Consider the following 24,549-nt stretch of genomic DNA (forward strand, 5'->3'; position numbering starts at 1 on the left):
ACTTATTTTGATTTTAGGCAGCCTCTCTGCTAATGGGTGAGGTTGTGTTCCTGTCTTACTAGTGGTTTGGCATAGGGTGTTCAGCACTGTAGCTTGCTGGTCGTTGAGTGGAGCTGGGTCTTAGCGTTGAGATGGAGATCTCTGGGAGAGCTTTTGCCATTTGCTATTACATGGAGCCAGGAGGTCTCTGGTGGACCAATGTCCTGAACTCGGCTCTCCCACCTCAGAGGCACAGACCTGACACCCAGCCGGAGCCCCAAGACCCTGTCAGCCAAATGGCTCAGAAAAAAATGGAGAAAAAAAGATGGGAGGGAGGGAGGGAAGGAAGGAAATAAAATAAAGTTATTAAAATAAAAAAAATTTTTCTTAATTATTAAAAATTTAAAAAATTTTGTAAGTAATAAAAGAAAAAGAAAGAAGAGAGCAACCAAACCAAAAAACAAATCACCAGTGATAACAAGTGCTACAAACTGTACTAAAAACAAAACAAAACAACAACAGCAAAATGGACAGACAGAACCCTAGGACAAATGGCAAATGCAATGCTGTACAGACAAAATCACACAAAGAAGCATACACATACATGCTCACAAAAAGAGAAAAAGAAAAAAATATATATCTATATATTAAAAAAAAGGAAGAGAGCAACCAAATCAATAAACAAATCTGCCAATGATAATAAACTCTAAATACTCAACTAAGATAAACATAAAACCAGAAACAAATTAGATGCCGAAAGCAAACCCCAAGTCTGCAGTTGCTCCCAAAGTCCACCGCCTCAATTTTGGGATGATTCATTGTCTATTCAGGTGTTCCGCAGATGCAGGTACATCAAGTTGATTGTGGAGATTTAATCCGCTGCTCCTGAGGCTGCTGGGAGAGAGTTCCCTTTCTCTTCTTGGTTCGCACAGCTCCTGGGGTTCCTGAGGGTGCCTGTTGCCGCCCAGACAGGATGGCGTTAAAGTAGCAGCTGATTCAGGGCTCTGGCTCACTCAGGCCGGGGGGAGGGAGGGGTACGGAATGCGAGGCGAGCCTGCGGCGGCAGAGACGAGAGTGACGTTGCACCAGCCTGAGGCGAGCCGTGTGTTCTCCAGGGGAAGTTGTCCCTGGATAACGGGACCCTGGCAGTGCGGGCTGTACAGGCTCCCTGGAAGAGGGGTGTGGATAGTGACCTGTGCTTGCACATAGGCTTCTGGGTGGCTGCAGCAGTAGCCTTAGCGTGTCATGCCCGTCTCTGGTGTCCGCGCTGATAGCCGCGGCTCGTGCAGGTCTCTGGAGCTCGTTTAGGCAGTGTTCTGAATCCCCTCTCCTCGCGCACCTGAAACAATGGTCTCTTGCCTGTTAGGCAGTTCCAGAGTTTTTCCCAGACTCCCTCCCAGCTAGCTGTGGCACACTAACCTCTCCCTGGGATCTGACCTCCGGAGCCCGAGCCTCAGCTCCCAGCCCCCACCCGTCCCAGCAGGTGAGCAGACAAACGTCTCAGGCTGGTGACTGCTGGTTGGCACTGATCCTCTGTGCGGGAATCTCTCCACTTTGCCCTCTGCACCCCTATTGCTGTGCTGTCCTCCGTGACTCTGAAGCTTCCCCCCCGCCACCCCCACGTCTCCTCCAGTGAAGGGGCCTCCTAATATGTGGAAACATTTCCTCCTTCACGGCTCCCTCCCACTGGTGCAGGTCCTGCCCCTATTCTTTTTCTCTGTTTTTCCTTTTTTCTTTTGCCCTACCCAGGTACGTGGGCAGTTTCTTGCCTTTTGGGAAGTCTGAGGTCTTCTGCCAGCCTTCAGTAGGTGTTCTGTAAGGAGCTGTTCTACATGTAGGTGTATTTCTGATGTGTTTGTAAGGGGGAAGGTGATCTCCACATCTTACTCCTCTGCCATCTTGAAGGTCTCCTTTAACATTTTAAATACATATAGTATTCACAGTGTTTAAGATAATATGTTAATTAACATGAATAGCCTTGTGATTCCAATTTAAAATATGTCATTGAGTGATTGATTTAGACCTTGGATCTGTAAGTTGAAACTTTTAAGATAATTTTGCTGTTTTATACTCAACTGAAACTTTTAAGAGAACCAAAGATTTACGTTATTTGTAAGTTTATTAGTTTTATAAAATGACTTAAGTACTAGGGGAGGGTTTGTTTACTGGTCAGAAAACTGAAATAACTTAAAGAAGAAAATCCAGTATATTACATCACTCTTAAAAGGGTTGACAAACTATATAGAATTTTAAATAGAATATAAGATTTATAGTTGATCCCAACTCAAGAGAAAATTAAATTTTCGGATTTGTTATTTTAATGACTTACACATTAATTTTTTAAAAATCTAAGTAGCCTCACATAATGTCTTTTGGGGCCTTAAGGGGACACCCAGAAAGCCCTGTTGCCATCTCCCATTCCCAAGCATTAGTGTTCCCTGGGCTCCCTCCCCACCCCATGGAGCCAGACCAGCCTCTGGCAGTGTCAGAGTGTGTGCACCCCAAAGAGTACCCATACGCACATGACACCACATGCATCTCTCCAGCCCTGCTCTCCCCATACAGCTACAGATCCATTGAAGACAGCTGCCTGCAGGGCAGATCTACTGGCACATCCCCAGGCCCCTTTAAACTTAACCCACCTTACTAGCCTGAGTTCATCACCGCCCCACACCCACCCCCACCCACACTGATTTGCCCTCCCTCCTGTGTTACTGTTTTGGCTGATGACACATCTGGTTTCCCTTCCCCTCAAGATCAAGAACTGGACCGTGGCTCAGGCATCTTTGACTCCTCGGTGCCCACTACCCGACAACAGTAGGTGCTCAAAAAGTCCATCTGTGAATACGAAGGCTAAATAAAATATGGGGTGGCATGAATACATGTTTTAGGACAAGTGGATGGGGAAGGCCTCAGGAGAGCAGGAATAGCTAACATTTATTGAGCACCTACTATGTGCCGGGCACTCCAAGTGGTTTATATACCTCATCTAACTTAAAGGGGTGGGCTCAGAGAGGTTAGGCAAGCTGTTCAAGATGACAGAGCTAGTAAGTGACAGAGCTGGGACTCAGTCAAGCTTCCTGTGACTCTGGGACACACCCTCTTAGCCAGCAGACTGCCTCCTCGGTGGCAGCCATCTCAACCTCAAGAGTCACTGCTTTCACATTAGGCTAGATTTTCTCAAACTGATTTTTATGCAGTGGCATTACTGATGATGATCAAGTGATACTTAGCAACTCAGAAATTAGCTTATAATCATTTAGTCCATTTTTTTTCACTTCCTTATGAAAGAACTCACTTTACCTTTTTAGACAGATCAAAATACCCAAGCATAATGATTTCAAAGATCAATCCCGTCACTTATGGAAGATACATCAGCAGAAGCCGTTCTCCCAGCTTTACTGCCTGACCTTTTGCTGCTTTAGGTAAACTCCTTCTTGGTCCTTCCGTGTACTGCCAGACCAAGAAGGATGTGTTGCAGTCTAGTTGGACACAAAACACTGGGTTTAGGAGGAAATGCAGCCACAAGAGTGCCTTTTAAGAAATAAAATTGAGATATCATCCTTCTCACGTTTCCTCCTTCCCTCTCCTTTATACAGTTCATAGAAACAGTGCTCTTTTTTGCCACTGCACACTTCAACCCTAGTTCAAGATTAATAAGAGTGTTAAAACTGGCGCTGCTATCTCATCCACATCCACCCCACCCATGACTTCACCCCTCACCCCCTGGAGAATAAGCCATTTTAATACAGGCTGCCTAGTGCACCTTAAAGATTGAGATAATAAGGATCCTTTGCTCAAAATAAACATTTTGAAACTAATGAGCATTCTAGTCTCTATTTCTCATTCCCTAATTAACTCTGTCCCATCCAAAACTAGTGTGCTTTTTTTGGTTAAGATTCTTGGAGTTAGAGGAACTTCTGTCTAGCTTCGTTATAGGAAATTATGTGTAAAAATATACCACCTTTAGCAATGTTCATGAAGTAGTTATTTAGAAAGTCGATTCCCTGAGCTCTTCTATTTAATTGAGTCACATATATAAACTTGAAAATTGGAAGGAGCCTAGCTAAAGATATAATCATTATATATGACGTGCCATGGAATACATTTCTAGAAAGGGGTTGTAGTGAGCAGGAACTTTTTACCAATAATGTTTAACTAGAGCCTGAGGAATTTTAATTTCCGGAACTGCTTGTGATTGTGGCCAATCTGCAAAATCATTTTTCCTCGATTACAAGGAGTTAGAAAAGAAAAAAGGAACTACCTTATGTAAGGTGAAAAAGAATCGCAAAACTGAATCACCTCTCTGGCCTCATTCAGGGAATGCAGTGACTCAAGAGCACCTGGCCTCGGTCTCTTAAGTGCACAGACCGAAAGGTGAATACATTTAGCACATGTTTCAGTTCTATTTATCACCATAACCCTAGGACGATTAATGTTGTCCTTTATCTGGGGCGGGGGTGGGGGAGTGATAAAGACAGTAATTTACCCAAAGTGACTTGGGACTGCTTAGTTTCAGGTCTTCCTTTAAATTGCTCTCTGGTCACAGAAGCCACTTCTCTGTTCCTTAATATCTCAACAGATAATGTGTCACCTGTTGCTATAATGCAAAAGCCACGTCCCTTCAGCATCTTACTCATCATCACTAGATGCTTTGAATTCATAAAGTTTAGTTACTTCCATATCCCATTGGGTCCCCGCGGGTTTATATATGCACATAGTAGCCACTGAAACAGGATAAAGCCAGGGTGAAAAGCATAATCTTTTAGACACACCTGGTTTCAAATCCCACTCTAGAGCTTCTTAAGCTCTGTGAGCCTCTCTTTCTTTGTAAACTAGGGATAATAATTGCGCTGATACATAGATGGGATTGTTGTTGGCCTACAAGCTAGGAATCAAATCAGTGAATACATGTCAAGAAATTTTCTATGTTAACTTGCATGACTTCCGTAATCTGAAAACACATTAAAAACAATGAAGTGTACCGCTTCATGACAGGTACCCACGAGAATGGCTGTAATCAAAAGGATGGGCAAGGGCTTCCCTGGTGGCGCAGTGGTTGAGGGTCCACCTGCCGATGCAGGGGACACGGGTTCGTGCCCCGGTCCGGGAAGATCCCACATGCCGCGGAGCGACTGGGCCCGTGGGCCATGGCCACTGAGCCTGCGCATCCGGAGCCTGTGCTCTGCAACGGGAGAGGCCCGCGTATCGCAAAAAAAAAAAAAAGATGGGCAATATCAAGTATTGGCAAGCATGTAGAGAAACTGGAACCGTCATACGCTACCAGTGGGAATGTAAAATGGTGAACCCACTTTGGAAAACAGTCTGGCAGTTTCTTAAAAGGTTTTCTTAAACACAGAACTACTATATTACCCAGCAATACACTTCCAGGTATATACCCAAGAAAACTGAAAACACGTGTCCACACAAAAATGCGTGTATGAATGTTCATAGCAGCGTGATTCATGATAGCCAGAAAGTGTCCACTGACTGATAAGCAGACAAATAAAATGTGATACATCCCTACGGCACTGGCTGTTGCATGGCCATAGAAAGGAATCAAGTACTGATATATACTACAACATGGATAAACCTTGAAAATACCATGCTAAGTGAACGAAGCCAGACACAAAAGTCCACATATTTCATGATTCCATTTATATGACAGGCCCGGAATAGACAAATACACAGAAAGTATATTGGTGATTGCCTAGTGCTGAGTAGGTTGGGGGATCAGGGGTTCTTTCCTAAAAGGTGCAGGATTTCTTTTTTGGGGGTGATAAAAATATGTTAAAATTGTGTATAATTCCATGAATATACTAAGAAACCATTGAACTGTACACTTTACGTGGGTGAATGGTAAGGTATGTGAATTATATCTCAAAACTGTTAAAAAATAGTAAAGTAACAGACTTCTAATTACTTAACCTTTGAAGCTGAAAGTTTTTAGACAAGAGATCAGTAGACATTTGTTAATTACGCCATCGGAGGTGTGTCCCCATATCCATGGCCTTTGACTTGCCGGAAGCTTTTTGAGCCTCTTCCTTAACCACAGCAGCAGTTTTCCCATGTGTACAAATGAGAAGCTCCAGCTCTGATCTTTAATAGTTTCCTTGGTTTCTTCCTGATTGTAAAATTAACATAAACACATTGGGGGAAAACTCAGATAAGTAGGAGTTCAAAGCATAAATTAAAGAACACAGGTAATGCTGTGACTCTGAGAGCAGTACCCCTTCCTGATTCCTTTCCAGGTTGGAAAATCTGGTCTAGAATTCAGGTTTTAGGGAACCAAGTTCTCACACCAAGGCCATATGTGAACTCCACTTTGATGGAATCTTCTGAAAAATTATCACTTGGACCTGAAAAGCTCATCTTTCTAAAGGCAAGTTTCTAGTCTAGTATAGGTTAGATGGTGCCCAAATGCAGTTAACAGCTTGTATTAATTTAAAAACACACCCCCGCTCACTTTGTCCCGCTATTGGTGGTCTTCCCCTGCCCAACACGTTTGTAGCAGGTTGTGATCTTATTCATCATTTGCCTGGTTCTGATTTCTCTAGACCTACATGTGATCTCTGGAAATAATGGGTTAAGAGGGAAATCCCTGGATCTCTAGGCCTAGGGGCCAGTTCACTGGGAGTCACCCCCTCCCCAAGGCAGCAGGTCTTAGCGAGAGACTAACTAAATACGTCAGGTGAATATAGTAGCCTATTCTTTGTCAGGGGAAAAAAAAAAAAAAAGGGTTAATTATTTGGCTAAAGTCCACCAACTTGGTTGACCCTTAAAGGAACAGACACTTCCCTGAGCTTTGGATTGTCCTTCTAGTAAAGAACTAAAACAATTGTAAATATTGCTTAAATAAGGAACCAGACCTTTCACACTGTGTGTGTGCTCACGAAAGACATACTTATTTACAATTTGCCTTATAAAGTGAGTTTTCCAAGTTGGTATTTTAGTACAAGGAAATTAATTGATGACAAGTTGTGCTGCTTCCCATAGGGAATCCATTTCTGTGAAGAAACGTAACTAGAAACAATCTCATCCTCTTCACGCTCTCAGTGCTATCTGCCTCCCCCTCCAACACTTATCTGTTATTTTTATTGCTGGTTGTTCTTTCATTTGAAAGTGTTTTGTTTTCTCAAGTGGCTGTAAATTTTTTAAAAGTATGTCCCATAAATGTCATTTTGTCTCCTGCAGTACCTTATTTAAGATCATTTCGTGATTAATTATTTGCCAGCAGGCATGTCTGGCCTTCCTGAAATATGAGCATTTGTGATCAGATTACGTAGTCATGTCTTTCTGAAGGCACTGTCAGAATTACACTGACTGCAGTAAAGCAGAAAAGAGCAGCTTTTCTGGAGCAAAATCACATCATTAAACAGGTTGCTTAAAAGTATGTGGCGGGGCTTCCCTGGTGGCGCAGTGGTTGAGAGTCCGCCTGCCGATGCGAGGGACATGGGTTCGTGCCCCGATCTGGGAAGATCCCACGTGCCGCGGAGCGGCTGGGCCCGTGAGCCATGGTCGCTGAGCCTGCGCGTCCGGAGCCTGTGCTCCACAACGGGAGAGGCCACAACAGTGAGAGGCCCGCGTACAGCAAAAAAAAAAAAAAAAAAAGTATGTGGCAGTTTGTTGTACTAGTCTTCCAAGTCTTCTGTAGGTTTGAAATTTTTCAAAATTAAAAGTTGGTTTTTTTTTTAAGTTAAACACCCACATATACCTCCAGAACTTAGACCCAATATCATATTTTTTTCCACATTCAACTTTTCACATGGGTTGTTTAGCTAAGCTGCAACAGACAACTGCCTGTTTCTAAGGACCCAAAACCTTTCTCCTTGAACCCTGCTCATTATCTTTCTTCATAAAAATTCTTCACGGTGTGTTTCAGAGGTATCCTCCCCAGACGTTCATCAATAAATTAACTGGGTATTTCACAAAAAGGTGTTCTACAAACTCAGAGTTTTCAATGTAGAAGAGGAAGATTCAGGTATTAACCAAATAATCACATGCAGGTAAATTTTCAGTAGTGACAAGTGCAATGTGAATCAGTGGTACAGGGTTTCAACCCAAGAATGGAAGTAAAAGAAAGCTTCCCTGAGGAAGGTCGGGGGTATTAACCAGGAAGAAGAGACAGCATGAGCAAAGGTCCTGTAGTGGGTAGAGGCAGAACAGTGTGGGACCAGAAGAAAACCTGGGAGGGTGGATGGAGGCCAGGGAGGATGATGGTTCAGTATAAGCTTGTAGAAGTGGGTAGGAATTTTGTCTTCCCATTTTAAGAACAGTGGGAAGCTACTGAAATGTCTTTAGAGTCAGGGAGCTGGCATAATCCAGCCTGTTCTTGGGAAAGACTCCTGTGGCTGCGTTGTGGACAACTGCCTGGAGAGCACCCAGTGGGTGTGGACAGACGTGTCAGAAAGGTCTTGCAGTGGACTAAGCCAGAGACGTAGGTCATTTGGTCCAGGTTTCAATCGCAGTTCAGTAGAGAGGAGTGAACGAATTCAAGAAATATTTAGAAAATGGAATTGTCAGGCGATGTTGGTGCAACCCAGGTTTCATGAAGGTCCAGATAGAAGTGAACTCGTTCAAGAAATATTTAAAAGATAAATTGGCCATGGATTGGAAATGAAAAGTGAGGCAAAGAGAGGTGTCAAGGATGGCACACAGATCGTGTGAATCAAACTCATAATATGCACCTCAGCACATTAAAGGCTCCAAGAAGTTCTGCAGCAAAGAAACCTGGCTGACTGTCTAATCCAGCATTTCCCAAATTCACTTGAGCCCAGAATCCCCCTTTCTTTTTCCCAGTAACAGTTACTAACTTCCTAGGAACACACTCTGGACAACTCTGAGTTAGCCTAGATAGGCTCATGTACTTTGAACAATTCCAAATATTCTTCACGTTTTCTTTGTAAACCCCTGTATTAGACCACTAGGGCTGCCATAACAAAATAGCACAGACTGGGTGGCTTAAGCAACAGACATTTAACTTCTCACAGTTCTGGAGGCTGGAAGTCCAAGGTCAAGGTGTCAGCAGGTTTGGTTTCTCCTGAGGCCTCTCTCCTTGCTGCCTCTTCAACATGGTCCTCCCACAGTCTGTGTTGTCTGTGTGTCCTAATCTCCCCTTCTAGTAAAGACTCTAGTCGGATTGGGTTAGGCCTCACCCTAATGACCTCATTTTACCTTAATTACCTCTTTAAAGGTCCTCTCTCTAAATACAGTCCCATTCTGAGGCGCTATGGGTTAGGGATACACTTCAGCCCTTAACAACCCCAGAAGCATAAACTTTTCTGCTAGCGCTGGTGCCACCACTGAGCATCCACGGCCTACACCACATTCAAGGTCGGGTGGTCCTGTGTCATGAAGGGTCATCTGTCATCGGCACTCTCCATAGAGAAGTCCCAATATGTGCTGGGGCAAGATTTTTGTTACTTACTCAGATTTCTTATTAGTAATCCTATAAAGTACCAATAAAGGATAAGAAAAATGCAACAAACAGTTTCCCTCTGATCAACCCCATGCCCAAGTTATCAAAGATGGAGATGTTAGTGGAGGAGAGGAATGCTTCTGGATTTTTCTTCTAACCCCATGAGACCAGCATTTCGCCTTGAACCAGCAAAGCACTTAAGCCAGGTGAACATTGGTCTGCTCCATCCCACTGTACCAGCCAGCCTGTAGCCCGGCATCCATGTAGCCAGGTCTCTTAAATGTGTAGCGTGTGGGGAGCAGTGTGTGAGATGCGTTGGGACTAAAGTTCAGATTCTTACTTCATTCTGTGCTCAGAAAGCAAGTCATTCAACTTTCCTCTGTTTCTTGTCCTGGGAGAATGGCCTAGAAGACTATGTTGATAGATCATTCTGTCTTAAAAAACAAAACCCACTCTGTGCATGTGAAAGTAAGGCTGTCCCTCATCCCACACCATCAGACTGGCAGAGTAGTCAGATGGCCAAAACAGTATGGATGTGTTGAGTCAGCAATGCATAAAACCCACCTAAAGAGTGGATGTCTTATCATTTTGCACACTATTTTATATTCTGTATTTTCCACCAAAGTCACCTTCAGTTTTCCTGTTTCTAATTTCGGCCAAGCCTTTAAATGTCACCACATCATCTTCATCGGAATTAAGTCCCAAATGAGTCACAAACCAATGAAAACTGCCTACTGGTTTGCTGATTATATACAATTTATGTTAAGGAAGGAGCCAAGATTTTTTTTTTTCCTCCTGAATCCTATTAAGTTTCAAAGTCTGTCTGCTACTTTTTGGAGCCTGGGTACCACTAAGTGTGTCATTGTGAAACACATGAAACACGTCTACTATATTATTCCAATGGGACAGGCAGAAGACGCTTGGTTTGCACGTCAGTCAGCTGCTTCTCAGGAAGAGGTGGTTTGATCTGGCTATACAGAAAACCACCCTTCTCTCCCTAACGACAACAGAGAGGTGTCCACGCAAATAAAATGAACCAAACAGATTTCCCTGAACTTGTTCGGTGTGGGGTTACTGTAGCTAATCTAGTTCTGATACATTCCCCCTGTACACAGCCAGAACTGTTAGACACTGTTGCATGAATCAGGTTTGAATTATGGCCTCCATCCAGGGTAAAGTTAATCAGAAACTGATGTCTTTGTTCAAGTCTGGCTTATTGTCTTCTTTTCTCCTAGTAGATATTTACCTAATTCACTACCTTCCTAGTGCCTGCACAGCTGCACCAGGGCTCCTGAGATCCCTTTAGTTCAAATCCACCTTCTGCCACTTTAGCACCTTGGCATTTTGTCAGTTTGAGTTGAAGTTCAAAGCCTGACTCCTGGTTTTAGGTGAAGATACTTTATCCCTGCCCTATTCTTCAATGCGTGGCTCTGCAGGTGTCAGGAGCCGCAGGGACTAGGCAGCCTGGTAATTACATTGTTTACCTGCTAGCTTCACACAAAACCAAAGCAATCCCAGGCACGCCACCAAGCAGCCTTCAGGGAAATAGATTCCAAAAAGCTTCACTGAAACCACTTATTTATTGACACTCAGAGACATTTAATCATTCTGCTGAGCAAGAAACGCTTTGACCAAACAAGGAAAAACCCAGCCCTTCAAACAACTGACCTTTGTCAAAGGTTTATTGAGAAAGGGAAGCTAGAAAAGAGCTGGAGGTGACAGATCCGGGCAGCCTTTGTCACACCCCTTTGTCAGGTGACAGTATCATATGGCAGTGGATACGAGCTTAAGAAAAAAAAGAAAAGGAAAAAATTTTCTCTCTCTACAGAATTTGGAATAAAGTTACTATTCCTTTTTATGACTTATAATGTGTACCTTCTTTCTAAAATATATTTTCCTTCTCTCACTTCCGGCTCAGTACACGTACACGTACACACACACACACACACACACACACACACACACACAGAGTCCCACACCTTCATAACATATTTGAATAATACATTCTGCTCAAAATACCCACCACCACAGACATAGTCTTCCTCTTGGACATCTGTTCTAGTTCCCGGCTGCCTGGAAGTTCTGAAGATGTGTTCTAGAACTTTCTGTTAGACAGTAAAGAAAACCATTGAGTTCTCTATGGGAGGCCGACGTGTGTAAGGTAATTAGCCCAGTGGTGCCTGGACAGCTCCAGCGATCCAGAGGTGGTGGCGGCACACAGTGTGAGTGATTGTTGTTATTCACGGAATGGAGAATAAGTGTGACATTTTAGGTTCCAGTTATTAAAATAGAGCAAGAACCATATGAAATGCTTTGATGGTTCGCAAGTAGCTTTTTTGGCCCAAAGGTTAATGAAATACTTCAAAAAGGCAAAAAGAGATACATTGCCATACACTCATGTTCTTTAGTATGAAAATTTTCAAGCTACGGAAAAGCTTAAAGAATTGCACATCTCACCATCTAGAATCTACAATTAATGTTAGGTGTCTTTTCTCTATCACGTATCTAACCACCTGGCTAACCACCAATCCCTCTTTTTTTTTGACTACATCTCAGAGTATGTTACAGACGTCATTTCATTTCAAACATTTCAGCATGTGTTTGGTTGACTGTGAGTTCAGTTTTTATTTGCCATTCGCTTCCTCTTCTTCTCCTTCACCTTTCCCCCTGCCCTTCCTTCTCCCCTTCCTCTGGTGTAATTTACATTCAGTGAAATGCATAAATCCAAGTGTACAATTTGGTGGGTTTTGGCAACTGCATACAACTGTATCACGCAACTCCTCATCAAGAAATATAGAGAGGGCTTCCCTGGTGGCGCAGTGGTTGAGAGTCCGCCTGCTGATGCAGGGGACATGGGTTCGTGCCCCGGTTCGGGAAGATCCCACATGCCGCGGAGCGGCTGGGCCCGTGAGCCATGGCCGCTGAGCCTGTGCGTCTGGAGCCTGTGCTCAGCAACGGGAGAGGCCACAACAGTGAGAGGCCCGCGTACCGCAAAAAAAAAAAAAAAAAAAAAAAAAGAAGAAATATAGAGAGCATCATCACCCAGGAAAATTTCCATGCCCCTTCCCAATCAATTCTTGTTTCCACTCCAATGGAGTCAGTCACTATTCTGATTTTTTTAATCACCATGGCTTAATTTAGCCTATTTAAAACTTATATAAATGACTCATACAGTCTGTAAGAATGTATGTTCTCTTTTGTGTAAGGCTGCTTTTCCTCAGCATGTTCCTGAGTTCTGTATGTGTTGTTGCTCATGTCAGCAGTTCATTATTTTTTCTTGCTCAGTAGTATTTCTTTGTATGACCACACCGCAGGGCATTATACTGTTGATGGACATTTGTGTTATTTCCAGTTTGGGACTACTCTGAATAAAGTTGCTGTCAACACTCTTGGACAAGTTTTTATGTGGATATATATTTTCATTGCTCCTGGGTAAAAACCCCAGGAGGCAAATTGCTGGATCATAGGGTTGCTTCATATCCTTCACAGCCATGCCACCTGTGCTCAGATTTTCTGGGAGCAGCAACCTCCAAATCCATTCAAGTCCAGAATATACCCACCCTGCTTCCTGTCGCTGCTATTCTGGACAATAGCAGAACGAGGGGCAATAACAGTTATTTTAAGTTCTAAATGTTCTCGTTTTCCTTCTTGAATAAAGTGTTTTCTTCAACCAGCATGTTAAGACATGTTAGCATTTGGATCAGGGGAAGAAACAGTACTTCGGACGTTGTAGATAACTCCAGCCCATCTCATTTGTAAGTCAGCACCTATATCACAAATGCTGTTGATGGTAGACTGTCCATCATTTGAATATTCATCATGTATGGTGAGTAGAAGAAAACAACTTGAGGGGCTTCCCTGGTGGCGCAGTGGTTAAGAATCTGCCTGCCAATGCAGGGGACCCGGTTTCGAGCCCTGGTCCAGGAAGATCCCACGTGCTGCAGAGCAACAAAGCCCGTGCGCCACAACTACTGAGCCCGCGCACCACAACTACTGAAGCCCGCGAGCCTAAAGCCTGTGCCCCGCAACGAGAGAAGCCACTGCAATGAGAAGCCTGCGCACCACAACGAAGAGTAGCCCCCACTCGCTGCAACTAGAGAAAGCCCACGCGCAGCAACGAAGACCCAGCGCAGCCAAAAATAAATAAGCTAAAAAAAAAAAAAAAAAAAAAACTTGAAAAACCTCTTATCCGTGGGCTACTCTACACATTCAGCCCTCTATATTTGCAGGTTCTGCATCTGTGGATTCAACCAGCTGCAGATCAAAAATATTTGAAGAAAATAAATTCCAGAGAGTTCCAAAAAGCAAAACTTGAATTTGCCACACACCAGCAACTACTTACATAGCATTTACCTTGTATTTACAATTATTTACATAACATTTATGTTGTATTAGTTATTATAAATAAGCTAGAGATAATTTAAAGTATATGGGAGGGTATGTGTAGGTTTTATACAAATACTCTGCCATTTTATATAAGGGACTTGAATGTCCTCGGATTTTATCAGTAGTATCCATGGGCATCCTGTATCCCCCAGGGATACTGAGGGATGACTGTAGATCATTTCAGCTGGTCCCTCAACATCACTCAATTGCATGTTTTCTTTAGTCATTTCTCTCTGCCGTCCTCTGTTGCATCCATTTTGAGCCCTCTCCAGTCAGATCTCAGACCTAGTCACCTTCCTCACGCTTAGCACTACTTTAGTGATTCTCAACCAGGGTCACTTTTGCCCCGCAGGTAACAATGTGTGGTCAGGAAGGGTGCTACTAGCATAGTCAAGGCTCTGGAGCATCCTACAGTGCAAAAACAGTCCCCCGAAAGAAAGAATTATCCATCCTAAAATATCGCTAGTGCCGAAGTTTAGAAACCCCACTTTACAGGCAAAATAGAAGACATTAGAACAGGCTTCTTAACATGTTTTATGCTATGGACTGCTTTACCAGTCTGTTGAAGCCTATGGACCCCTTTTCAGGATGATATTTTTAAATGCATAAAATAAAATACATAGGACTACAAAGGAAATAGAGTTATCAATTTTTAAAAATTGTGATGTAATGTGTTTCTTTTTTATATTCCATATTTTAAGTTGAAGTGGAGTTGATTTACAATATTTGTTTCAGGTGTACAGCATAATAATTTAGTATTTTTACAGATTATACTCCATTAAAAGTTATTACAAGATAATGGCTATAATTCCCTGTGCTATACAATACATCCTTTTTGCTTATCTATTTTATACACAGTAATTTGTGCCTCTTAATCCCATACCCCTATTTTGCCCCTCCCCCCTTCCCACTCCCCTTTGGTAACCACTAGTTTATTTTCTATATCTGTGAGTCTGTTTCTGTTTTGCATATATAGTCATTTACGTTATTTTTTAGATTCCACATATAAGTGGTATAATATAGGATTTGCTAACTCTGACTTATTCTACTAGGTGTAATATTTGCTAGGTCCATCCAGATTGCAACAAATGACAGAATTTCATTCTTTTTATGGCTAATATTCCATTGTGTGTATATGTGTGTGTGTGTGTGTGTGTGTGTGTGTGTGTGTGTTCATCTATTGATGGACACTTGGGTTGCTTCCATGTCTTGACTATTGTAAATAATGCTGCTATGAACATTGGGGTGCCATGTATCTTTTCGAATTAGTATTTTCTTTTTGCTTTTTGGTTTTTGTTTTTTGGGTTTTTTTGGATACATACCCAGGAGTGGAATTGCTGGAGCATATGGTAGTTCTGTTTTTAGTTTTTTGAGGAACCTCTATACTGTTCTCCATAGTGGCTGTACCAAGTTACATTCCCACCAACAGTGTACGAGGGTTCCCTTTTCTCCACATCTTCTCCAACATTTGTTATTTGTAGATTTTTTGATGATAGCCATTCTGACAGGTGTAAGGTGATATCTCATAGCTGTTTTGACTTGTATTTCTCTAATAATTAGTGATCTTGAGCATCTTTCCATGTGCCCATTATGTCATCTTTGGAAGAACGTCAGTGTGTGTTTCTTTATAAATGTATTACAGAACAGGATCTAACAGTAGTCTAATAAATACCATAGTTATGAGCATAAACAATGTTTTGAGATCTACAACAGCTCTAATATAATATGAATATTATATCTACTCTCTATTAGAGACGAAGTCACAGGAACTGCCAATGATGCTGTGGTTTGATGCCTATATTCAGAATTGAAGAAAATACTAAATGTAAGTTAGAGGTTAGGTAAGAAGGAGATATGACTTTTACTCATTTAAGTTCACAGATGCCGTGAACCCTATTTAGGAGCTCCTTGAGGCTCTGCACACCTCAGCTTAAAAAACTCCTGCATTTGAGGAGATTGCCATCACATACGTACACACACACACAACTTTATCTACATGTATATCCGTCCTTCCTTCCCTCCTAATACAAGAGTAGATGTCCCTCTCAATCAGAGTTCACTTGCAGGAAACAGAAATTACGTTAGCTATGTCAAGCAAAAGGAAATTTAATACAGGGAATCGAATGCTTACAGTATCCCTGGAAAGGCTTGAGTAGCAGGCCCAGTAACACTAAAAACAAAAACGACAACAAGGGCTTTCCTGGTGGCACAGTGGTTGAGAGTCCGCCTGCCGATGCAGGGGATACGGGTTTGAGCCCCGGTCCGGGAGGATCCCACATGCCGTGGAGCAGCTAGGCCTGTGCGCCACAACTACTGAAGCCCACATGCCTAGAGCCCGTGCTCCGCAACAGGAGAAGCCATCGCAGTGAGAAGCCCACACACTGCAACAAGAAGTGGCCCCCACTCACCGCAACTAGAGAGAGCCCATGAACAGCAATGAAGACCCAACACAGCAAAAAATAAATAAATAAATAAAAAGATCTTTACTCATACCTTTCTGATTCTCTGATTACATTCTTTGTTTAGGCTCCAAGGACTAGAATTTTTGGAGCAAAAATTACTGATATTTTAAAGACTTTTTAACACTGGTTGTTATCATTAAACAAAGAGTTCAACTTACTTGACAAAAGTGTTATAGTTATTTGCATTTATTTATTTCTGTAGTTGAATAATTTTTCATGTTCATTGGCTTTAGTATTTATTCATTTCTTAATTGGTTGGCCATGTCCTTTGTTATTTTTTTATTGATGTCTTTAATAAATATCCTGTTGAATTATGAACCCTTTTAAAGTTAAAGATAGTAACCCTTTATCATCTGTGTCATAAATGTTGTTCCATTTGATCTTTGCAGTTTTTCACCTCTTAAGGTGAAAAATATTTACTTTTTATGTAATCTATTAATCTTTTACTTGTGTTTCTTCCAGACCTGTAGTAACTGAAGAGCCCTTCCTTATTCTTAAATTAGATAAATATTCACTTGTATTTCCCTCCAAATATTTTTATTCTCATTTAATTCAGGATCTAACTTTTCCCTAATAACCTGTTGTCCTACCACCATTTATGAAATGATTATAAAAATCCACAGGATCTTACATGTAGAAAAGCCTAAAGATTACACACACACACACAAATTATAACTATTATGGAATTCAGTGAAGTCACAGGATATAGGATCAACTTTAAAAAATCAGTTGCATTTCTATGTGCTAACAACAAACTATCCAAAAAGGAAATTAAGAAATCTGAGTTAAAGTGGCAGCAAAAAAAAAAAATACTTTATTTTTATAGGAATAAGTTTAACCAAGAAGGTGAAAGACCTGTGCACTGAAAACTACAAAACATTGTTGAAAGAAATAAAGAAGACAAATAAACAGACAGCTCATGTTCATGGATTGGAAGACTTAATACTGTTAAAGTGTCCATACTACCCAATATGATCTACAGATTGAGTGCATTGTCTGTCAAAACCTCAATGGCATTTTTTTATAGAAAAAGAAAAAACAATCCTAAAATTCATTCAGAACCACAGAAGACCCAGAATAGCCAAAGCAAACTTGAGACAGAAAAAGCTTGAGGTATCACACTTTCTGATTTCAAAATGTATTACAAAGCTACAGTAACTAAAACAATATGGTACTAGCATAAAAACAGACATATAGACTAATGGAACAGAATAAAAAGTCCAGAAATAAGTTTATAAATATATGGTGTCTTAGTCCATCCAGGCTGCTATAACAGAATACCATAGAATGGGTGGCTTATAAACAACAGTAATTTATTTCTCACAGTTCTGGAGGCTGGGAAATACAAGATCAAGGTGTTGGGATTGAGTATTTGGTGAGATCTCACTTCCTGGTTCATAGAGAGCTGTTTTCTTGCCATAACTTCATGTGGCATAAGGGGCAAGAGAGCTTTCTGTGGTCTCTTTTATAAAGGCACTAATCCTATTCATTAGGGCATACAGACCTATAGTCTACAGCATGAGTTCAACTGATCTTTGACAAGGGTGCCAAGAGTACACAATGAGGAAAAGACAGTTGGGAAAACTGGATATCCACATGAAAAAGAACGAAATTGGACCCTTATCTTAAACCATACACAAAAATCAACTCATAAATGACTAAAGATGTAACCCTAAGACCTGAAACTATAAAACTCCGAAAAGAAAACATAACAGAAAACCTTCATGACATTGATCTTGACGATGATTTCTGGGATCTTACACCAAAAGCACAAGAAACAAAAGCAAAAATAGACAAATGGGACTACCTCAAGCTAAAAACCTGCATGGGGGACTTCCCTGGTGGTCCAGTAGTTAAGAATCCGCCTTCCAATGCAGGGGACATGGATTTGATCCCTGGTCGGGGAACTAAGATCCCACATGCTGCAGGTCAACTAAGCCACAGCTACTTAGCCTGCACGCCACAACTAGAGAGAAACCCACGTGCCACAACGAAAGATCCCGCGTGCTGCAATGAAGATCCTGCGTGCCGCAACTAAGACCCAACACAGCCGAAAATAAAATTAATTAATATTTTAAAATTTTTTAAATAATAAATAAAAGCTGCATAGCAAAAGAAATGACAGAAAGAAAGGCAACCTATGAAATGGGAGAAAATATTTGCAAACCATAAATCTGATAAGGAATTCATATTCTTTGGGGTTTTTTAGGTAAAAATAGCTCACAACTAAACAGTACTACTTCCATAGGATGACAGTCTTCTTTATTAATTTCTTTAAATGCAAATTACACATACTATAATATGATACACTAACATTCCGTTTAATATAGTGGTTTAACCTATAAAAGTTTTAGTATAAACAGAAAAATGAATGCGAAAAATAAGATTGCATTCTTAGATGAGAGAATTGTGGGTGAATATAAGGTATGTTACATAACTTTTGACTTTGAGAAGCATATCAATGTATTTTTTTTTTCATTTTAAATTCAACAAACGAGCTTCTTCTCTGTATGCCAGACATTGTTGAGGACCTGGGATAACAAAAAAGAATGAGGGCGTGTCCTTAAACCAGTCCTTGGACTCCTTGACTCAGCACTAGCACAGAGTTTGTCCATCCCCTCCAGAGTGCCAAATACATCTGGCAACCAAAGGAAAGCTTCAGCGTGAGATACTAAATGTCAGTGAAAATGAATGTAACCTGAGATTTTGCCAAACAAGATTACTATGGTCAGTGAGCAGTACGTCCCTTGACTTTTTGAGATTGACTTGACCAAATCTGTCATGGGAAAGTCTATCCTTTTAGAGCTTCCATCATCCTGAAGACCAGGTTTCATAAATAAAGACCAGGTTAAAGAGAGAAAGAGAGAGCCCATGCAAGTGCATGCCAGCCATGAACCCAAGACCCCTATAAATCAGTTACGTTCTTTGCATCTATTTTTGGAGAAAATATATCAAGGCACTGTTTTCAGTGTTCTATGGGTGTCAACACGTATACTTCTAACAGCTACATGGAATACGTATTTATGGACGAAGAATTCAGGGCATAGAGAGATTAAGTGATTTACCAGTCACCAAGCTAAGAAGAAATCACCTTCACAATCCTCGTATTTCTCTTTAATTCAAAGTTCCATACCCGGCCCTCCCCATTTTAGTGTTGGTTTTGTTGAAGGACTCGCCATGTTCTTCCTTGGCACATGCTAGAGAGGATGTGAGTGACTTGGCTATGCTACCAAGATTAACATTGACTTGAGCACAAATCTCCACCAGAGTATGTAGCACTTTCCTTTTTCTCCCCACCCCCCAAGTTCTCAAGCCAAGTTTAACTCCCTGAGATGGATAAATATTAACTTTGAGGTCCTCGTCACAGTGCGTGCGTCACAGGCCAGGGTCTAACCAGCAGGGAACTTTAGTCTCTTCCTGTGTCTCCTCTCACATGGACAGAGGAAGAAAGAAATGCAGCCTCAGGTGTTTTTCTACAAATCGGTAGATGGTTGAGCCGCCTTGTTCTCCTTCATTTGGTAGTATCGGATTGTGTCTTTGCAGATATGTGGATAATACATATGAATTTTTAATGATCAAATAATCAAGGGAGTTCCACTATTGATTATCAGATCTCTGTATGTTTAGGTTCACAAGTCCAGACACGTACAAAGAGATACAAAAAACATACACGTGTAGAGGTCAAGGGACCATAGCAGTTATGTAGTCCAAGCCTCTCAATTTATTAAAAAGGAAAGTAAACACCCAAAATATTTACCAAAATCGCATAGATTTTATTTTGAAAAAGCAGTCACATGTTAGCTCTCTATATACTGTTACATTTTTTTTTTTTTTTTTTTTTGCGGTACGCAGGCCTCTCACTGTTGTGGCCTCTCCCGTTGTGGAGCACAGGCTCCGGACGCACAGGCTTAGCGGCCATGGCTCACGGGACCAGCTGCTCCGCGGCACGTGGGATCCTCCCGGACCGGGGCATGAACCCGTGTCCCCTGCATCGGCAGGCGGACTCTCAACCACTGCGCCACCAGGGAAGCCCCTATGCTGTTACATTTTAAATTATTTTTTTTAATTTTCATCAAAGTTATGTATAGCAGGGTACAATTTTTAAAACCTGCTTGTTCTACGAGGTTTCATACAAGAAAGAACAGGTCCCAGACCCCTGCTCCTTATTTCCCTCCCCAGAAAGACCACTTTTCTGCCTCCATATGCCTAATGGCAAGCAAGTGTTGCCACCTCCTGCTTTTTCAGTTTGAGGCACCGCGCATTAACTTTCACCTTTGAACATGAGGACTTAGCTCTTTATTCTCCTGGTCTATACCATGTGCAATTGGCATCCTCACAGTATAATTATATCTCAGTTTTGATTAGAAAAGTATTCAAAATTTACATTATTATGACTATATGTGCTATTCAGAAATGGGGCCTATACTAAACTATTTTTTTCCTATCAGCACAACTTATTCCTGGAGTTAATAATTTTCTTTTTACTTGTTTATTTATTTTTGCCTGTGTGTGTGTGTGTGTGTGTGTGTGTGTGTGTGTTTTATGTACTTAACATTCATCCAGTACTGAAATATTTGCCAGTTGTCTAGATATTCTCTGAAGGTGCTTCGTGATTCTATCAGTTTCATATCAGGTGTTATGTCAATTATGTCAGTTTCATGCGTCTGAAGAAGTCTCTCTCAGAAACCGCTGACCTGCTCATCTGGACTGGTTGCCCCCTCTGCCTGGTTATCTGAGGTCTTCTGCATTACCATCCACAGAGTCCCTTTACTTCTCTCCTGTGTCAGAGCTATTTCCTAGACCTCATGTCTTTTTTTTTTTTCTTGCTTGTTTTATTCCTTCATTTTCATGGACCACATCCTACAGTAGCTCCCTAAGAAAAAGCATATGGAGGTTTAAAGTTATGTAAGAACTTGCCTGTCTAAAATGTCTGTATTCTTTCAATACCTCACTTGACTGATAGCATGATTGCATAGAGAGTTCTATGTTGGAAATTATTTTCAAGCAAATATTTTTTCTTCAGAATTTTGAAGATATTGCTCCATTGTTTCCTTATCCACAGTATGGCTGTTGAAAAGTATTCTAATACCAACCACCATTCCAATTCCCAGTCCTTTATACATATATAAAACTGTATTTTCTTCTCTGAAAGTTGGTTGAATATATTGAGAAATTTCACAATGATATTCCTCAGTGCCAGTTGTGTTTTTTTTTTTTTTAATCCACTGCACTGAACACTCAGTGAGCCTTTTAAATCTAGAAAATCTACCCTCCAGTTTTGGGGAATTTTCTCGAATTATTTTGTTGATGTTTCTTCTTCTGTGGGTGTTTTGTTTTACTTTCTAGATCTCCTGGCATTCCTGGATTATTTATCTGCTTTTCTTATTCTTCCTCTCCTGTTATGTATTTCTTTGTCTTTTCACTCCAATTTCTTAATTTTAACTTAGATTCCTTCAATTGAAGTTTTTATTTATGCTGTCATGTTTTTAATTCCTAAGAGGTCTTTTTTTGTTCTCTGAATGCTCTTTTTTTTTAACAGTATCATTTTCTTGCTTCATGAGACAATGTATTTCTCTCATCTCTATGAGTTTTTTAATAATTTTTGAAATTTTCTTTTTACTCCACATTCCTGATCTCTCCGCATTGTTTTTTTGGTTTTCTTCAGGTATTTGATAATCATTAGTGTTCTCAGATATAAGAGTAAAGAACTAAAAACTGAAGTTCCGAACAAGAATGTGAGGGTGGGGGGAAGGTTGCACTTCCTGATGATGACTTTTGTTGTAATGAGCTGGCTGAGCCAGCTGTTAGGGAACTTCTACTGTCAGCGTCTTTAGGGCTTTCATCATGTGTTGGCCAGATCCCCTAAGAAAATACCTGCAAACTCTTGCCCAGAGGGTAAGGGCCTGGCTGCCAGTGTTTGTTTAGGAGATTGAGGGTGAGACGTAGACTGGAGGAATCCTGGGATGCTTCGTGCCTATTTACTCCATCCTCCTATCTTTATATGGTCCCCACCCTGAATATTGCCTGGACATCCCCTGTTTCAGAGACCCGAGGCACATACTGCTGCTAGAAGACAGGTTGATGAGTGGCCACGAACTCAGTGGACCTGAGAAAGCTGACCCATAAACTGGAAGTGGGACAGATGAGCCCCACCAGTGTTCAGGGCAGGGTCCTGCCAGGGCTCCAGGAGTAGCAGCAGCAGCGCCTCAGGCTGAGAGGAGGCTGAGACCAGAATGGCAGCAGTGGCTGAACTTGGTTTAACAAGCAGCTGGTACCCTACCTCCTTTTGCTACTGCAACATCTGGGCGGCAGCATCCCCTCCACCTCAGCAGAAGCCTGGAAATGTATCCTGCGGTGAGGGCAAAAGAGAGGGCCGTGAATTTGAGAGGTGTGCCTTTCTGGCTTGGGGTCTTTCCTAAGGGTACAGTCAGGTGTCTGGCTGTGGCTTCAGCCACTGGCACTGGAGGATGTACCTCCAAGGTGGGTCAGACGGTGGGTTCCTCCCCACGGGGCCTCTCCACTGCGTCAGTGTCCCTACAGCAGGGCAGCTGGCTTCCTTCAGACTGAACCACTTGAGAGACCGTTACAGAAGCAATTATGCCTTCTCTAACCTAACGCTGACAGTCACACATCATCATTTCTGCCGTGTTTTATTGAACATGCAGCCTTGATTCAGTGTGGGAAGAGGACTGCAATAGGATGTGGTGCCAGGAGGTGAGGATCATGGGGTCCCAGCTGGGAAGCTGGCTACCACACCTAAAACCATTCTGTGATGACTTCTCATCTTTTACTGCTTAGTGAAGAGAGGAGTATTTTTAATGAAATGAAGGTTAAATAGATACCCTCTTCTGGAGTGTATCTAAGGCAAATGACGGAGGTGATATTGAGAGAGGCCAAAGCAGTAATCCCCCATGGAGAGCCCAAGAAGAGTGAATGAGCACAGTGGGTTCCAGAAGAGGGTGAGGAAGGACCCTGGGTACTAGAAAAGGAAGGAAAGGAAGGGAAAGGCCAGAGGACTTCAGCCTCTCTGATGATTCAAGGCATCCGGATTTAAGTTGGAGTAATTACAGGCACCACATTTACAATTCCGAAATTTGTTCAGCCCAAAGAAACTAAAACAGGAGAATAGAGAGAAAGAGATGATTCATTTCAATTCTACAAGCATTTGTGTGTTTCCTCTGGGATAGGAAAATAACATAAAATAACATCAAGAGAAAATATTTGCTGTTACAAGTTACCCTTTGGGTCTGTGCTAAAACTCTCCAATTACAAGTTTCCCTTCACTTTTGTGAGTGTGTGTGTGTTTTTCTTTGTATTTCCTGAGCAGAGATGAAATAGTGATTTGGGGAGCCAGGTAATAATCTTTCATATACTCAAGATATCTGACTGTGACCTGGCTCGCTCGTCTTTCACTCACATTTGAAAAGTGCTTCTCTATTAGAGAGGAAGCAGCTTCCTGACGGATCCACGTGTGTCCAGGAAAGCAGTCTTTTACAGTGATCCCGCCACTATCTTAACAATAGTTATAGTCAAGGCATTAATTTAGGACCTTTGTATGTCTTATCTCTAATCCTTATAATCGCACTAGAAACAGCATCATCCCCATTCTACAGGTGAGGAAACTGAGTAATGTCTCTGAGTCATGTGACTGTGCTGAAGTCATTTCCTCCCTCCCTAAGTGTTAATACTCTACTGAGAGCCTAACGCCCAACATCCCACCCCTGGAGACTGATTAACTCTCAGCAGGGGAAGTTGGGCCTGGGGTCACTGCTAATTGGAGGTTAGTGGTGTGTACCTGAGGGAAAATTGTCTGAGAAATGCGTTTGCCCTTCAGGCCAGAACCCTGAAACCTTGTGCTGGAGCCACCAGGACTGGCTGAGGAATTTTGGAATTTCAGAAATGTTGTGAGGTGATACGAAAAGTTGAATTCTATTAAAGTATAATTAAAGTAAAAACAAAGTTAATAAATACTCAAAACTCATCACTTCCTAATTATTTTACTGTTTTCTGTGTTCTTGAGGGTATTTACATCTATCATATCTGTGTGGTAGAAACACTCTGTAATGGTGGAAAACCGTACATCTCTCCAGCTTTGTGTTCAGGGACCTAACATTGCTAGCTTGAAATCAGCCATGACAGAAGCATTTACACCATGGAAAGTGGCGAATGCTATAAAGCCTGGCTTGATTTAATATGTGGTTGCTTGACGACACTTATGACTATGATGGAGAAAATGTTAATGCAAGTTAAATGTAAAAGTTTGCTGAGTCTGTAGCTTTTACATGAGGATAACCCAAAAAATTC

General features: G+C 41.7%; 1 protein-coding gene across 10 annotated transcripts in view; it reads left to right on the top strand.

The window, feature by feature from the left end:
* Window positions 1–24,549, top strand: part of PGCKA1 (PDCD10 and GCKIII kinases associated 1) — an 83,982-nt gene that overhangs the window by 22,678 nt on the left and 36,755 nt on the right. For 3 of the 10 annotated variants that reach the window (XM_089911769.1, XM_089911761.1, XM_089911764.1), the window contains exon 2: window positions 15,536–15,608. The exons of 6 other annotated variants lie outside the window; for them this stretch is intronic. The gene's annotated coding sequence lies outside the window, so the exon portion shown is untranslated. Of the gene's footprint in view, window positions 1–4,940; window positions 15,609–24,549 lie in introns of those variants that run through there. One more of the 10 variants, XM_089911762.1, reaches the window with a different exon arrangement.

This window comes from Delphinapterus leucas, chromosome 5 (genome assembly GCF_059928025.1).
Source record: "Delphinapterus leucas isolate spDelLeu-1000000601 "Yukka" chromosome 5, BTC_Dleu_Yukka2, whole genome shotgun sequence".
NCBI lineage: Eukaryota > Metazoa > Chordata > Mammalia > Artiodactyla > Monodontidae > Delphinapterus > Delphinapterus leucas.